General features: G+C 53.3%; 1 protein-coding gene across 6 annotated transcripts in view; it reads left to right on the top strand.

The window, feature by feature from the left end:
• The first annotated feature begins 12,066 nt into the window (after positions 1 to 12,066).
• JUP (junction plakoglobin) overlaps positions 12,067 to 13,369 on the top strand; it is a 32,191-nt gene continuing 30,888 nt past the window's right edge. Inside the window, exon 1 of one of the 6 annotated variants that reach the window (XM_054457517.2) lies at positions 12,067 to 12,198. The gene's annotated coding sequence lies outside the window, so the exon portion shown is untranslated. Of the gene's footprint in view, positions 12,219 to 12,748; positions 12,882 to 13,369 lie in introns of those variants that run through there. The other 5 variants (XM_054457518.2, XM_054457523.2, XM_054457519.2 and 2 more) reach the window with 5 other exon arrangements.

Genomic DNA, 13,369 nt, shown 5'->3' with positions numbered 1-13,369 from the left:
TCAGTTCCCCTCTGCTCCAGGTGGGGCTGAGGAGTGAGAAGCAATTTGTCCAGGGTTCCTTGAGGTGGTTGGTGACTGAGCTGGGTTTGGATCTTTTCTAACTAAATCGGTGCTGCTCAGGGAAGAGAGAGAATGCCCTGGTTGCAGGGGCTGGCCTGGTGTGTGTTTGTTCGTTTTTGAGACGTAGTCTCACTCCAGCCCAGGCTGAAGTGCAGTGGCGTGATCTCGGCTCACTGCAGCCTCCAACTCCCTGGTTCAAGTGATTCTCCTGCCTCAGCCTCCCAAGTAGCTAGGATTACAGGCACATGCCACTACGCCTGGCTAATTTATTTTTGGTAGAGACACACCGTGTTGACCAGGATGGTCTTGATCTCCTGACCTCATGATCCGCCTGCCTCAGCTTCCCAAAGTGCTGGGATTACAGGCGTGAGCCACCCCGCCTGGCCAGCCTGGTTTTGTTATAGGCTGTCAGCTGGGGCGAGGGAGAGGAGAGGGTGGGCTGCAGGATGTGGAGATAAGTCCCCTACAGGGCCATGCGCTGTGGCTGACACCTGTAATCCCAGCACTTTAGGAGGCCAAGCAAGGCGGGTGGATCAGTAGAGCCCAGGATTTCGACACCAGCCTGGTCAACATGGTGAAACCCTGTCTCTACCAAAAAATACGAAAATTAGGCCAGGCATGGTGGTTCACGCCTGTAATCCCAGTACTTTGGGAGGCCGAAGCGGGCAGATCACCTGAGATTAGGAGTTCGAGACCAGCCTGGCCAACATGGTGAAACCCCATCTCTACTAAAAATACAAAATTAGCCAGGCGTGGTGGCACATGCCTGTAATCCCAGCTACTTGGGAGGCTGAGGCAGGAAAATCTCTTGAACCTGGGAGGTGGAGGTTGCAGAGAGCCAAGATCGCACCATTGCACTCCAGCCTGGGCAACGAGAGCAAAACTCTGTCTCAAGAGAAAAAAAAAAGAAAATTAGCTGGGTGTGGTGGAACATGCCTGTAATCCCAGCTACTCAGGAGGCTGAGGTAGGAGGATCACTTGAGCCTGGGAGGCGGAGGTTGCAGTGAGCCAAGATCAGGCCACTGGACTTCAGCCTGGAGCCTGGGTGACAGAGTGAGTCCCAAAAAAAAAAATCCCCTGTAATGCCATAGCTCAGCTCTCACTGAAGGAGGCCAGGAGTGGGAAGGGAGGGGGAAAGAAAAAAATGAAAGGAAGAAAGGAGGAGGAACGGAGCAAAGAAGGAAGAAATGAAGGGAGGGAGGACAGAAGGAAGAAATGAATGAAGGGAGGCAGGGGGCCTGGGGACAGAGTTGCTGGGATCACTTAGACTAACAACTTCCTGAATCCTGAGAGTCATGATTGGGGAGGTGGGAGGGAGTCCCTTGGGCTCCCCACAAATTCAGTAAATTCCAGCAGAAGAAATTCCACTCTTAGATTTGAAAAGTAGTTCTTGCCAGGTGTAGCTCGTGTCTGTAATTCCAGCACTTTGGGAGGCTGAGGCAGGTGGATCACCTGTAGTCAGGAGTTTGAGACCAGCCTGGTCAGCATGGTGAAACCCTGTCTCTACTAAAAATATAAAAAATTAGCTAGGTGTGGTGGTAGGCTCCTGTAATCCCAGCTACTTGGGAGGCTGAGGCAGGAGAATCGCTTGAACCCGGGAAGTGGAGGTTGCAGTGAGCCAGGATCGTGCCACTGTGAGACTCTGTCACAATAAAAAAAAAAAAAAAAAAGGCCGGGCACTATGGCTCTCGCCTGTAGTCCCAGCACTTTGGGAGGCCGAGGCGGGCAGATCACAAGGTCAGGAGATCGAGACCATCCTGGCTAACACAGTGAAACCCCATCTCTACTAAAAATACAAAAAATTAGCCGGGTGTAGTGGTGGGCGCCTGTAGTCCCAGCTACTCCAGAGGCTGAGGCAGGAGATTGACACGAACCTGGGAGGCGGAGTTTGCTGTGAGCAGAGATTGCGCCACTGCACTCTAGCCTGGGTGACAGAGCAAGACTCCGTCTCAAAAAAAAAAAAAAAAAAAAAAAAACACAAAAAGAAACAAAGAAAAAGAAAAAAGAAAAGTAGTTCTTGAAGTCTCAACCTGGTTCTCTGTCTCTAGGAGAATAGAAACTCCCTTGGGAACAAAGAGTGGCCCTTCCCCTTGTCAGAAGGCTGTGGCCAGTTGTTGCTAGAGCTAATAGCTCAACATGACTGGGGAGATCCTGGCAGCCACAGGACTCAACTCTTAGACAGTTTCCCCATTCTGGGGCCTTGCTCCAGGCCTTCTCTTGTATCTTTTCTCTAAGGACAACCCGGGCAGATAGATGGCTTCCATTTTGTGGATGGGGAAACTGAGGCCCAGAGAGTCTGGGTTGGGCCTCCAGGGCTGAGGCTCACTCTAAGCTAGGCTGGCGCAGCCCTGCCCAGCTCCCTTCACAAGTTCCAAGATGACTTGGGAATTAGATGGGAGTGTGCTGAGGGCTGGGGACAGCCCCCTGGTACCAGCCCCATCCCAAATCCCAGGTCTGACCTATGGACACATCACTGCATAATCACTGCCTGCCTGGGTCCCAGCTGGCGCCAGGGTTCCTGGATAGCATCTCTTCTGTCCCGCAAACAGCCCTTGGGATGGGAATACCTCATGCCTGTGACTCAGGTGGGGAAACAGATCACTTGGAGGATAAGGTTGTTTACCCTTCCCTCCACATGCATATACTGTACAGACAGTCCCCAGCTCACAATGATTCAACTTAGGATTTTTCGACTTTAGGATGGTATAAAAGTGATAAGCATTCAGTAGCAACTGTACTTCAAGCACCCAAACAACCATGCTATTTTTTCACTTTCAGTATAGTATTCAGTGTATTACATGAGATAGTCACCAAGTTCTTCTTTTTATTTTTTGAGACAGAGTCTCACTATTGTTGCCCAGGCTGGAGTGCAGTGGCGCAGTCTCCGCTCACTGCAACCTCTGCCTTCTGGGTTCAAGCAATTCTCCTGCCTCAGCCTCCCGAGTAGCTGGGATTACAGGCGCGCACCACCATGCCAGGCTAATTTTTTGTATTTTTAGTAGAGACGGGGTTTCACCATGTTGCCCAGGCTGGTCTTGAATTCCTGACCTCAAGTGATCCGCCTGCCTTGGCCTCCCAAAGTGCTGGGATTACAGGCATGAGCCACCGTGCCTGGCCAAAATATTCAACAAGTTCTCATAAAATAGGCTTCGTGTTAGGCGATTTTGCCCCACTGTAGGCTGAAGTGTTCTGAGCCCATCTGAGGTAGGCTAAACTAAGCCATGATGTAGGTTAGGTGTATTAAGTACATTTTCTTCTTTTTTTTAATTTTAAATTTTAATTTTTTCCCCTTGTCTCCTCTTACAATCTTCTTTTTTTTTTTTTTTTTTTTTTTTTTTTGGAGATAGGGTCTCGAACTGTTGCCCAGGCTAGAGTACAGTGGCACGATCTGGGATTACTGCAACCCCCACCTTCCAGGCTCAAATGAACCTTCTGAGCAGCTGAGACTACAGGCATGTGCCACCATGCTCAGCTCATTTTTTAACGTTTTGTACAGATGGGGTCTCCCTATATTGCATTTCAACTTACAATGTCTATGAGGACAATACCCCCCTCTGAAGTTGAGGAGCATCTGCACTTGATCCTTTCTTTTTTCGTGACAGAATTTCGCTCTTGTTGCCCAGGCTGGAGTGCAATGGCGCGATCTCGGCTCACCACAACCTCCACCTCCCGGATTCAAGCGATTCTCCTGCCTCAGCCTCCTGAGTAGCTGGGATTACAGGCGCCCACCACCATGCCCAGCTAATTTTGTATTTTTGGTATAGACAGGGTTTCTCCATGTTGGTCAGGCTAGTCTCGAACTCTCGACCTCAGGTGATCTGCCTACCTCAGCCTCCCAAAGTGCTGGGATTACAGGCATGAGCCACCTCGCTCAGCCTTGATCCTTTCACTCTCCAGAAGAATTTACTAAGTGAGGTCATGTGCAAAGAAGAGGCCAAGAGAACTTGACATTTTCCATTTGGGGTCACCGTTTTCACCTTTCTTTTCAGAAGAAAAGTGTGATATTGTGTTTCTGGGGTGAAATAAGGGGTAGCTAAGCCAAATTACTTTATTTTTCCTTGACTACTGGGCTAAATCCTCCTGACCTTCCTGGAGGAGGAGGCTGGGAAGGGGCAAGGTTCAGCCAATGTAGCTGGAGAATTTGGCCTTTCCTCCCTGGCCCCAGGCAGTAGGGGGTCATTTGAGGGCCTCACAGCCCTAAAAAAAATACAGCTCCCATTAAAGTTTTTTACATTATCTCCAGATGAGGTTATAAACCCAGTCACAGAGACAGGGGCAGGACTGAAGTCAGAAAACCCTGTCATATGACTTTAACCTTGAGCATAATTGTTTGATAACGCCATTTTGTTTAGTTATTTTAAAATACATCTGTATCCTCAAACACGGAAATGTCCCCGGCTTTGGAGCCCCTTTCCCCCAGCTCACACACACTTTGGACCTGGCAGCCTTCTTCTCCATCAACCCTTATTGGCAGCCTGGCCCAAGCTTCACCCTCCCCCATTCACCCACCCCTACCCCTGGCTACTTCCAGGTTCTCTACTGGGGCCATAAATGCTCCAGGAGATGTAAGTTGGCTGCTGCTTCCACTGGAGGCTGAAGTGCTGATGAAATATTCAAGGTTCTCAACTCTCAAATTCCTTGGGGGCCGTGGGAAGGGACTGGGAAAGACGGGATGAAAGTACAAGGCCAGGGGCCGCTGAGTCCTGTCCCAGTTCTCAGCCAGGTGGAGTCCAGCTCTCAGAGACCTGGGAAGCAGAGAGGGCAGGAGGGCGAGAAGCAGGGGTGGGGAAGGGTCTCTTTGCATAATCGATGGCTAGAGGCTCTGGGTGGTGCCATCTGCTGGTCTACTTAGGGGAAGTAAGGCCTGGGTCGCGGACCACCCAGAGCCACCCACCCCTCCCCCAGCCCTGGCTCTCTTAACTCCAAGGTTTTCCTGGAGTCACACCTCGGGCTGACAAAATCAAGCTGGCAAAATCGGTTCTCGTCTCCTCCCTGCCTGCAGCCCGTCTTTGCCTTCCTTGGGGTGGAAAGAGACCTACATTGGTGGGGGAGGTGAACTGGCTGGCAGAAGACCAAGGTTCAAGTCCCAGCCCTGCCAGGAATTTTCTTGTGTGATCTTGGGGAAGTCCCTCTCCTGGCTCCAGCCTCAGTTTCTTCATAGATGCAGGGAAAAGGGGGCTCCGCTTAGACTATGCCTTCTTCCTCTTCCCAAGGCTTTCCACAGGTCGGGGAGAAATGGCTGCCTCCAGCCATGTGTGCGCGTGAGAGGAATGGCCTCTCCGTGGGAAGCATGCCTTGTCAGGGCAGGCATCTCTCCTGGCTTGTGGAAAGAGGGAGGAGCGGGGCAGGCTGGCAGGGCAGGTGGGGCCCCAGCTGTGTCAGCCTGTGCGTCGAGTCGCCCAGACCAGGAGCAGGAAGCGGGTGACTCAGGTGGCAAAGGCTCGGCTACCACCCCCCACTCAGGAGGAGGGTGTTGCTTAGAGAGTTGGTGAACCAGCTCCGGAGCCCGATCTAGATGCCAGTAGTCCTGGAGTTTCAACTTGGGGGGCTTGGGGTGAATAAAGAGGGGCAGCCTGGGACAGGCATTCTCTGGAGAGGTTTCGACAGACCCTCCTCTGGCCTCTCCCTCCACCACCACTGGCCGCTGCTATCTCACCCTGGCCTGTACTATTTCTGGCCCGTCCTATCTCTGTTTTCTTGTCTCCTGTTTTCCTTCTGACATTCCATCCCCACCCACACGCCTTGCAGTGAAGTGTCGCTGGAGCTACATCTGTAATTAAAAGACACACGCCCACAGGACCAGGCTGTGGGCAGCCTCTGGCCTCAAGGCCCCTCCCCTGGACACAAGGCAGGAAAAAAGGCAGGAGTCCATCTTCCCACAGCCTCCCTCCAGGGCCCTGCACCCTCCTGCTCCCTTCCCAGCTTCTGGCCATGCTTGGGCCCACCCCAGCCAGCAGAGTTTGGGAGCCTGAAGGCTCTTCTGCAGCTGTGTCCTCCCCCAGCCCTGAAGGGGGCCTTCTGAGTAAGCCCCCACCCCCAAAGCCAGTGGGCAGGGGCAGGAGCACAAATGAGGCCCACATGCCATAGATCTAGGTAAGTTACAGAGCACACTCCCAGGCTGGTTATGGTGACTCACGCCTGTAATCCCAGCACTTTGGGAGGCCGAGGCGGGTGGATCACTTGGGGTCAGGAGTTCAAGACCAGCCTGGACAACATGGTGAAACCCCATCTCTACTAAAAGTACAAAAATTGGCCGGGCATGGTGGCGCGTGCCTGTAATTCCAGCTACTTGGGAGGCTGAGGCATGATAATCACTTGAACCTGGGAGGCGGAGGTTGCAGTGAGCCAAGATTGCACCATTGCACTCCAGCCTGGGCAACACAGTAAGACCTGTCTCAACAAAAACCCAAAAAAACAAAAAATGGAGCATGCTCCCAAACTGCTAGGTCAGATATACCTTGACAGGTGCACCCCCGTGATGACCTGAAAGTCTATGATGGAGTCCCAAGTTCTCACTGTGTCAGGGCATGGCAGCCCCATGGAGAACGGCTCCTCCCTGGCCCCCAGCCAGGGCCTGGACCATTTCCCTTTCCTTAGCACCTCTGGCTCTGCCTGCACCACGAGGTCCTCCAGCCCGTGCACGGAGATTCCCTAGCACGCGTGTCCATGCTGCCTCTATCTCCCCACCCCAGCAATAACTGCCCCTTGTCATGTCCCTAGTTTGGCCCAAGTGTGTCCATGCACCGTAGCACTGGTGCCGCTGCTCCTGGGGAGAAGGACCAGAGTTAGCGACCTGCAGGCCTAGAAAGCAGGGTCAGTGCTGGGCAGGAATTCCAGTGTTTCTGGTGCTGGTCCCTGGAGTGTGGTCTAGAAGGAGTGTGAAGTCCATGCAGGCTCCTCTGTCCCTTTGCCCCTGTGTGGAGGGGGCAACCCCAGGAGGGCCAGAGTGGAGGCTTTTTAAAGGTCAGGATTGGCCAGGCATGGTGGTTCAGGCCTATAATCCCAGCACTTTGGGAGGCCAAGACGGGCAGATGACGAGGTCAGGAGATCGAGACCATCCTGGCTAACACGGTGAAACCCTGTCTCTACTGAAAAAAAAAAAATACAAAAAATTAGTCAGGCATGGTGGCACGTGCCTGTAGTCCTGGCTACTCAGGAGGCTGAGGCAGAAGAATCACTTGAACCCGGGAGGCGGAAGTTGCAGTGAGCCAAGATCGCACCACTGCACTCCAGCCTGGGTGACAGAGCGAGACTCCAAACAAAAAAAAAAAGCCAGGACCTGGAGAGAAACTGGGTGTAAAGATGGCTCTGGCTCTGGCCAGGTGTGGTGGCTCACACCTGTAATCCCCACACTTTGGGGAGGCTGAGGTGGGAGGATCACTTGAAGCCAGGAGCTCTAGACCAACCTGGGCAACATGGTGAGACCTCATCTCTACAAAAAAAAAAAAAAAAAAAAAAAATTAGCTGGGTGTGGTAGCGCCTGTGGTCAGCTACTCAGGAGGCTGAGGCTGGGGGATCCCTTGAGCCCAGGAGGTTGAGGCTGCAGTGAGCTGTGATTTCGCCACTGCACTCCAGTTTTGGCAGCAGAGTGAGACCCTGTCTCTAAGGAAAAAAAAAAAAAAAGGCTGGCTTTCTCCCTGGGCTGAGAGATGGCTCATACCCAAGGTGCCTCTAGCTTTCCGCATTGCCTTTCTTTCAGGTCTGCCATCCGGGAAGAACCTCCCGTTGTGTGATTTCCTTTTCTGCTGCTGCAAAGCGCGGAGAAGAGGCTACTGGGTGATGAAAAGGTACCATCATCAGCCTGAAGTTTGGCAACCCAGCTCTTCACCCTGGGCTCCCCTTTATAGAAGTGGTTATGTCTTAGGCTACCTGAGGCTGAAGAGGCAGGAAGAAGGGTGTGTGTGTGTGTGTGTGTGTGTGTGTATTAGAGAGAGAAAGCTGGTGTTTGTGTATCTGAATCTGTACCCGCAAGTGTATATCCCTGAGGTGTGAGCATAGAAGGTTGTGTGTGTGTGTATGTGTGTGTGTGTGTGGCTTGTGTAGATCTAAATTTCTACCTGTCTCTGGGAAAAGGGCCCCCATAGAATAAGGACTATGGGACTATGGGTTTTCTTTCTTTTTTTTTTTTTTTTTTGAGCTGGAGTTTCGCACTTGTTGCCCAGGCTGGAGTGCAATGGCACGATCTCTGCTCACCGCAACCTCTGCCTCCCGGGTTCAAGTGATTCTCCTGCCTTAGCCTCCTGAGTAGCTGGGATTACAGGCATGTGCCACCACATCTGGCTAATTTTGTATTTTTAGTAGAGATGGGGTCTCTCCGTGTTGGTCAGGCTGGTCTCGAACTTCCAACCTCAGGTGATCCACCTGCCTCGGCCTCCCAAAGCGCTGGGATTACAGGCATGAGCCACTGTGCCCGGCCCTAAGGACTATGTTTGAATGGAGAACAGAGACTCTTCCATCTCCTTGTATGGCCCAGAGGCCTTGTGGAAGATGAGGGGGGTTGTGAGATAATTAGAGGACGGTGGCCTGGTGGTCCTGGACACTGGCTGATGGTGTGCACCCTCCCCTAGAAAAAAGCCTCCCTCCCACCAGCCCCTCACTGAACCTCTCTGCGCCAGTTACTTCTGTCTCTGCAGCAGCTTGAGATGGGCCATGTGGTACCCTTATATTCTCTACTCTGAAGCACTAGCAAGCTGCAAGGTTGAGTTACCCATATGTGTTTTTGGCAGCCCACGGACTCTGCTTCCACTGAGCCCTGGGCAAGAGGAAGGAATTGAAACTGCAGGAATAGGAATCGAGGCTGGACATTAGAACAAGGAGACAGGGGCATTCACCATAAGGGAGGCTGCAGGATCTTCTTTCCTGGACATTTGTCAGAGAATTCTTGCCTTTAAAGGTTTGCAGGCAGGGGACTGGATAAGATGAACTTTCGGCCTTTTCTTCAAGTTCAAGCTGCAGGGGAGACTGTGGTCACAGCAAACCCCCATCCTATCCCTACATACCTCCTTTCACAAGAGACCAAATTGCCTGTGCAGACAGCTGAGTCTAGGAAGCATCATTTCTGATTCTTTTCTGTATTCTCAGATACAGATGAATCTTCAGTGCCTGCCAGGCACATAGTAGGTGCTTAAAGAGAATCCCTTGATCTGGGAGGAGAGACTCAGCTCTAATCCCAGTCTTTGCCGCTGCTGCGGTGGTGCTTCCACCAGTCCCAGCCTGTGTGTTTAGCTCTGAGGCTGGTGTGATGCAACATGTTCCATGCTAAGACACGCAGGGGGCATTCTGGGGAGACACACACACACGGTTTATTCTGAAACCTTATTTCTGCTCCTCCACCCACATGGGCTCCTCCACCCTTCTCTGCAGTCAACCAGCCCTACCCTGCCTGTTTGCTGAGGTCAGGAGAAATAGGAAGGAGTTAGGCCAGGCTTGGGGCTGGGACGTATGTGTGTGTGCATGTGTGGAGGTGAGAGGTGGGCAGAAGGGGGAAGAAATGAAACCCTGGCAGCTGCAGCAGTCCAGGATTGTGAGCCCATTCCTTCCCCAGCTGTGGCCTGGCTACAGCTCTATGTGACAGGGTGACAAGCAGGTGGATGGGGCAGGGATAAGGCAGGGATAAAGATGGGGAGGTAAGCTGGAGGATGGGGAGTTGAGAAAACAGGCAAAGGGTGGTGGCCCTGGTTATGGGATGGCCACTAGTTCAGGGATGTCCATATTTCCCTGGCCCTGCTTTTGGATGGCGCAACTTCAGAAGGGAGAATGTTCAGCCACCATTCTTTTCTCTGGTGGGGAAAGTGGTCAAGGTTGCTGCCAAGGTACCTTCATCTAGCCCATCCTGTGTGCTAGCTTTGGGGCTGTAGAGCTTTGTTGATGGGGGACCCTTTTCTAAACCACCACTCCTCCAAAACCCACCCACACAGGCTGCTTCTGCTTATCCTTCTATGAGCTCTTTGAAGCTTGGGATCATTTTTATTTTCTGTGTCACCAGGTTTTATTTTCTGTGTTTACCAGTGCCTAACATACAGTTGACAATGAATACTCAAGTGTTGAATGAAGGAATGTTTGTAGGGCCCTTGGCACACCATACAGCCACGAGCAGCATTCATGTCATCAACCACAGAAAGGAAGTGCCCTTGTCTTCTTAAGCTGTCTGTGAGAAGTTCTTTTTATTTTTTTGAGACAGAGTCTCACTCTGTCACCCAGGCTGGAGTGCAATGGCATGATCTCAGCTCACTGCAACCTCCGCCTCCCGGGTTCACGCCATTCTCCTGCCTCAGCCTCCCAAGTAGCTGGCATATTACAGGTGCCCGCTGCCATGCCCGGCTAATTTCTGTAGTTTTAGTAGAGATGGGGTTTCACCGTGTTGGCCAGGCTGGTCTCGAACTCCTGACCTCAAGTGATCTGCCCACCTTGGCCTCCCAAATTGCTGGGATTACAGGCATGAGCTACCACGCCCGGCCAAGAAGTTCTTTCTGATCTCTACCCCAGGCTCTCCTATCGCAGAGAGGTGTGCTGCCCGGTTTGTTTTTTTCTTTTCTTTTCTTTTTTTTTTTGTTTGAGATGGAGTCTCGCTCTGTCACGCCCAGGCTGGAGTGCAGTGACATGATCTCAGCTCACTGCAACCTCCGCCTCCCGGGTTCAAGCAATTCTCCTGCCTCAGTCTCCCAAGCAGCTGGGATTATAGTTGCCCGCCACCACGCTCGGCTAACTTTTTGTATTTTTTGTAGAGATGGGGCTTCACCATATTGGCCAGGCTGGTGTTGAACTCTCGACCTCAGGTGATCCACCCGCCTTGGCCTCCCAAAATGCTGAGATTACAGGAGTGAGCCACTGCGCCTGGCCTGCCCCATTTCTTTCATGCCAGGGCTGGATTTCCTTCAGATCTGCTGCTTGATGTTTCCAAGCCCACCAAAGCCTCCTGACACCAATACTGTATTTTTGTGCCAATTAATTGTTCTGTCTCTCCTCCAAGTGTTTGTGCCTTTTCTCTGCCCCTTCCCCATTGCCTTGACATTTTATGTCTATACTCCTCTTCCATGAGGGGAACAGCTGGTTTGGTGGTCCTTCAAATGGGAGGAAGGAGGTTCTAGCTTGGGGTGTGCCACTTTGTAGTTTTGTGACTTCTCTGAACTTCGGTTTCTTCATCTTTACAATGAGGGTCGTTTTCTCATCCTAACTATTTTTCAGAGCTGTCACAATAATTAAAAAAAAAAACCATACCATTAATTTAAATTCTAACCTTTAGCAGTTTCTGCGTGCTTTCACAAACCTGACGTCATTTAATCCCCACATACTCCAGTGAGGTAGATATGGCTAATGTATCCAGTTTACAGAAGAGGAGAAACAGGGTGAAGTAACTTGCCTAAGATCATACTAAGTGGGAGAACACAAACCCTGGCCTTCTAATTCTAAATCCCAGGAGTACTTCATCTTTCGGGAAAAAAATCCCAACCCAGCACAAAGCCTATGAAATGCTATACAAATATGTGATTACTACTTTGGTGCAAGGATGAATAAGCCCAAAGAAGCATCATGCCTGACGCTGAGTTGGCTGGCCGGTGAAGGCGTCTGTCCCTTCCCTTGGTATCCCCCTGACTTACCTGTTGGACAGGTAGGGGGAAGGGGAGAGTAATGAGTCTCACCTGCTCAGAGCAAGGGTGGGGCAAGACACACCCCATCCCTTCCATTGGTTTTTTCCTTAGTCTTACTGACAGCGCCTTGTCCAATCAGGAGGAAGTAACTTTCTATCTGCCAATAGATGCAGTGTCAGGATGAGACCTCAAGTTAGAGTCCATCCCTAGAGCCGACTGGCAGTCCCTGGGGCCAATGGCAAGCGGATAAACAAAGGCGGCCGTGGAAGAGGACTGGAGGCGAGGCTCCGCCCCTCCACGGACAGTCAGGCGAGACAGCCAGTGAGTTCGCACCAGAGAGTGGGCGTCTCCCTCCAGGGGCGGAGCTTCGAGGTGGCGAGGGGCGTGGCTTGGCTGTCAGGTCTCTTCGCCTTTTGTTCGGTTACTGAGTTGCTGCCTTGGCCAGAGTCCGGAGTAGCCGCCGCCCGACCGCGCCGAGCTCAGTTCGCTGTCCGCGCCGGCTCCCACCCCGGCCCGACCCCGACCCGACCCGGCCAGGCCCCATACTCAGGTGCGGGCGAACGGGGGCAGGTATCGTTGGGGAGAGAAGGGGTGGCGAGCGGCCGCGGGGCCGGTCCCAGCCGTCCCTGGGCAGGTGAGGGCGGGTGCCATCGAGCGCCACCCTGCACCGGCGGCAGGGGGCGCGCTGGGGTCCTGGGCGCGGCGACTTGGGGGTCGCGCGGTTCGGGCCGAGCGCGCCTCGGAGCTCCACGAACCAGAGATCTGAGCAAGGCGGGAGGGATCCGGACAGGTGCCTCCGGGGTCGCGCCTCCCCCGGGGCCCGCGCAGCTCGCCCGACGCCGCGTCCCTGACTCTCGCCCTGAGCTGGCGGGGGAGACTTTGCTCTGCTTTGACTGCGTCCCAGGGCTCACGCTGCAGTCAGGAATTTACCGTTTGGGAAACTTGCTGCCGCTGGTCTCTTTGGGGCCACCCTCACCCCACCCCACGCGTCATCCTCGCTTTCCCTCCCTCCCTACTCCCCCAGGCCTGGGTGGGGCCCTATTGTTTGCGCCCAGCTTGCCCAACTGTGGGGGCCGAGCGCACATTTTCCCAGCGACTCTGGCCCCACCTGCCGAGCAGGTGAGCGCACGGAGTCCAGAGGCCCTGCCCTCCAGCTCCCAGAGCCTCGTCGATACTACCTGCGGCGCCTCCCTCCACGCCGATGGGAGCCTGGCTCTGGCTTCTTCAGCGGAGGTGGGATGGAGTGACAGTGGGGGGTGCAGGGCTCGGCTCAGTGTCCAGCTGGTGTCTGGCACCCGTGGCTCGCCCTGGGGTCTGGGGGTGGGGGTGGGGTCTGTGCACGGATGAAGAATTCAGGGTCACCTGGCCCAGTTTCCAGCAGCTGTGGCTGCCAGAGTGTTGGTAGGGGAACAGGACCCGTCTTCTCTAACCTCTTATTGTTGGAAAAAATCACCCAAAACAAACTTTGCAGGAGGAAGTATTCACAGCAGCTTTATCTGGGGGTTTTCCCGTCTCCTTGCCCAAAACTTCCTTTAGGCTTACGGGGTCCTTCCTGGTGCAAAGCCCCTTCCCCCAGCCGGCCCCTGGCTGAACCTGGGCCGGTGCCTGCGCTCCGACCCTGTCTTCCCTGCCCCCACATTCATCCTGTTCCCTGGGCCCCAGGGGCCTGAGGTAGGGGCCGGGGTGGGGGGTGGAAAGTGCTGAGAGGGGAAGCAGCTTCT

Source organism: Pongo pygmaeus, chromosome 19 (genome assembly GCF_028885625.2).
Source record: "Pongo pygmaeus isolate AG05252 chromosome 19, NHGRI_mPonPyg2-v2.0_pri, whole genome shotgun sequence".
NCBI lineage: Eukaryota > Metazoa > Chordata > Mammalia > Primates > Hominidae > Pongo > Pongo pygmaeus.
Note: the sequence above shows the minus strand (reverse complement) of the source record. Positions and strands in the feature narration are given on the sequence as shown.